At 33.3% G+C, this 3,940-nt stretch overlaps 1 long non-coding RNA gene across 3 annotated transcripts; it reads left to right on the forward strand.

The window, feature by feature from the left end:
- Window positions 1-1,333: 1,333 nt before the first annotated feature.
- Window positions 1,334-3,545, forward strand: LOC125202533. 3 transcript variants are annotated; one of them, XR_007173114.1, is made up of 7 exons: window positions 1,334-1,543; window positions 1,932-2,005; window positions 2,149-2,207; window positions 2,417-2,501; window positions 2,775-2,862; window positions 2,948-3,095; window positions 3,259-3,545. It is a non-coding gene; the product is annotated as an uncharacterized LOC125202533 (long non-coding RNA). The 3 variants fall into 3 exon arrangements; XR_007173115.1 differs by having other exon boundaries at window positions 2,780-2,862; XR_007173116.1 differs by lacking the exon at window positions 2,948-3,095.
- The last annotated feature ends 395 nt before the right edge of the window (window positions 3,546-3,940 follow it).

A 3,940-nucleotide genomic window follows, 5' to 3' on the forward strand; every position in this document is an offset into this window, starting at 1 on the left:
CACTTGGAGAATGAAACTAGGCGTGTACTATGCTTTAATTAAGGCATGTGATTTTTTTTTTATATTAACTAGAATAGGGTAAGGCAAGATCTCTTGAGGTATGGAAAGATTTGGTAGAATATTTAAATTCTAGGTATGGAAGGAAATCAAATAAGGGATCAATTAAAATAAAACAATTCCTTTCCTTCTACATGTGATTTTCGAAAATCACAAAGAAATAGTGCCTAGTATTTATGGAAATTTTCTCTAATATTCTAACTCACCCTTAATCAAATAATTCATCTCATAAATGCCACATCATAATAGTCAACAAATTTGACTTTTCAAACTTCTCAATCAAATAAACTCATGTAATAATTTCACTTATCAAATAATTCACATCTTCCACGTCATCGATAATAAATTTTAGGGCTCTGAAATTAGGGTTCTAAATTCCGGGATGTTACATAACCTTTGGGTAATACTTAAGCACATGTACTTTCAGCGATGCTAAATATATAATTTAACAATTAATCAAACTAAACATATATCAAATAAGCATGTTGCATTTGGGTGTACATACTAAATGACACATGAATAAATGATTAATCATTTTTGTATTTATTAACTATATACAATGATCCACCTTTGGGTGATCTCCCAGTATATAGATAATAAAAAATAATTGATCAATCAAATTTTTATGTCATTTATAGCATCTCTATAATCATGATCAATTAATTAATATTTATCATTTTCAATAAATAAATGCAATATAACAAGACCACTTTGGTGATAAACAAGTTATATGTTATTTAAATATTGAAATCTCTAATGGGTATAATATCTTTATATTATTTTAACATTTCATAAAACAATTTCCCAACACATAAGCGGAAGCATATTTAACCAAAATCGAAAAATTCAAGACAATTCAAATTTCGATTTTGAAATCACATAAATGGTAAATTAACCAAATCTAAGTTGGCTCTGATACCAACTGTAAGCCATTTCTCAATGCTTTAATGATTTCTATAATGAAATCTAATTCTAGATTTGAATTAATTCAACCATAACATTTATACTATAAAGTGGAGATAAGATCACCAACCTCCATCCAAGCTTTCTTCCACTACAACAACTCTTTTCAATAACGACACAAGATTAGAGACGCAAATGATTGCGTTACTAAATTTTGAAAAATCATCAAAATACACGACGCAAAACAATAGCGTCCCCAAATTTAGTCCAATTAGACACATGTATAGTTGCGCCCCAAATTATAATTGCCAATTACAAATTAATGAAAAATAAGTTGATTAAAACAATTACCAATGGAACAAAACTCATAGAAACAGATCCATCGTTCTCCCTCTCTCCCATCTTCCAATCCCTAGCTCTGTAACTCTCAGCCGGCGCGCCTCCGTCATTCCGCCGCCACCGGTAAAGGTCATCGTTCCCCCTTCATTATCGAAACCCTCCACTCACGATGTGTACGCACACTACCGTGGTGACGTCTCCAAGGCTCATCGATTGCTTCTTCGCTAAGCTCAGGGAGAAAGAGGTGAAATTTCTCTCTGATTCGTGATTGGATTGGTATGTTGAGGTCGTTTTTGGTTGTGTTGTCAGTATAAATGTTATGATTGATTTGGTGCTTCGTGCTTCGTTATTTTAGCTGTATTGAGATGAATCAGGTTCAAATCGGCAAATCGTGAGCTTATTCTGATGTTTTGTGCTTGTGATTGATTTCGTTTGATGATAATCTCCTATTTCCTGTGCTTATAATTGATTTCATTCGATTTATAATTATAGGTTCAATTCAATAAATCAGGTTCAATTCTCTATCACTTTCCAGTTTCTTCTTTCGATATTTATGTCAATTTGAAATATTTTGGGAACATATTGTATGAATCAACTCTGATTATATCATCTTCTACTTGTGATATTTTCAGCCAGTCTCTTAAGTGCAAAACTGGAGAGGCAATTACTTACTACATTGGAAATCAGACTTGTTTGAAATGAAGAGGTATTTTTCCTATAGTCTTGATAGTATCCCTTTGAACATATATTTGCCATTTTTTATATGAGTATAAATATTAAATGTGTTTCCTTTTTCTGTGCATTGTGATTAGTCTCAGCTACCATCTTGTCTTGTTTTGTTCTTTTCAGACGATTAAATGAGGAAGATATGTACTACGCGCTGGTCTTTCATTGTAGAAGAACAATAGGTAACTTTAATTCCTCTGATTACATGATATTGATTGTGATTGTTGATTTATGATTATGATTATTAGATTGATTCAAGAACACAAAGTTGATTTTCTTCGCCTTATCAAAAGAAGAGTACAATAAGATTTCTATTTATGCGGATAACATAGTTGCAGTTGTGAGTTTATATGATTGGGTCCAAAATTTGTGGTTCTTTTCTCTGATGCAGTGTTGACAACATACTAGGCTAGCTAACAAGATCAATGCCACATGATATAACAGTTATTCCCGAGGAACGTGAAGCTATAGAAAGGGTAAGGCGCTTTGACTAGATTTCAATTTTTAGCGTTTGTATGACATTTGAAGGTTGCAACACTTTCTGAAATCTATAGCGAGATTTTTCTTTATCGTAGGCCACAGAATGTTTTAGGTTTCCTAGTTTGTATAGATGCAACGGACTATATTAGAGCTTGATTTTCTGCAGTTTTAAAAGTAAAATCATTGGTAATGAGATTTTGATTTTGTGATGGATGAAGCCTTTAGAGTATGACTAAATTGGGTGTTGTGTTGTGTTGTGTTTATGAAAGAATAGGAGGGAATCTAGCGCGTTAGCATCAGAGTAGGGAGAGTGTTATTGCTCCCAAATGCCCTGTTACTGGAAAGAGAATTCAAGAGGTAAGTTGTATTCACCAATTTTGCATTTTATATTTTCTGGATAAATGTGATTGAATCTATGGCAAAAGGGCTATCCATTTTGTAGAAATACATAAAGTGAAATAGTCAAGGATGTAGAGTGAATAGCAAAAGGGGCTGCCCGGATGGTTATGTTTGGTAGCTGCTAAACCCTAATGATCTGATTGAATGACAATCATCCAATTTGGCCTTATCTGTTTTGTGAAGTTCATTCGGTCAGCTACTGATCCTTGGATATCTAATGTTTTTATTTATTGTAGCTATTTAATTTTCATCTTCTAATTGAGTTTCTGAAGTTAGAAGACTTTATTCTCTTTATATTTCATGACTTGATTAATAAAAAGAAAATCTTTCTTTTTTATCTCTTGTGTGCTACAGAAAACTCTTGAGGAATGTTAACAGCGTGTGGATTGCGGCCTAGCAAGGTGCAACTTCACTCACGAACATATCGTTTTGTATGAAAACAGAGAAGCTGAACCAGGTCTGCTCCTTGGTGTCTATGTAGCCATTTCTAATACTAATATTAGTTAAGTTAGTGTTAGTTTGGGTTCTGTATAAGGTAAAGGTCGAGTCTTGGTTATAAGGCTCTACGTTTTCGATGTATGAAGATATTTGGTTGGTTGGTAAAGGTGAAATCTTGCAGAATTAATGATAGATTTGGGATATGAAGTTTTATTTGTATTTGAAATGTGTATGGTTGCTATGATCTGAAATTTAGCTACTGATCATGTGTACAAGTTACATAGCTAGTGAAATTGTGTTGTGTTCTTGATTTAAAGGGTTTGGTAATAGTCCCGATGTGTTTATAAACGTCTAGGGACGCTTTTTAATAGTGTCCCCAATTTCGCATTTAGGGACGCTTTTTAATAGTGTCCCTAATTTGTGTTTTTAGGGACGCTTTAAAAGCATCTCAAAATAATTCACCGACGCTCACTATTTGCGTCCTTATTTTTATTTGGCACGCCACCAGTAAGGACGCTTTTTGAAGCGTCGGTGATATATTTAGCAACATAAAAAGGCGTCTCTAATTGATTAAAAATGCGTCCCTAGCCATTCTTTT

The sequence above is a fragment of the Salvia hispanica genome, chromosome 1 (genome assembly GCF_023119035.1).
Source record: "Salvia hispanica cultivar TCC Black 2014 chromosome 1, UniMelb_Shisp_WGS_1.0, whole genome shotgun sequence".
In the NCBI taxonomy this organism is placed as follows: Eukaryota; Viridiplantae; Streptophyta; class Magnoliopsida; order Lamiales; family Lamiaceae; genus Salvia; species Salvia hispanica.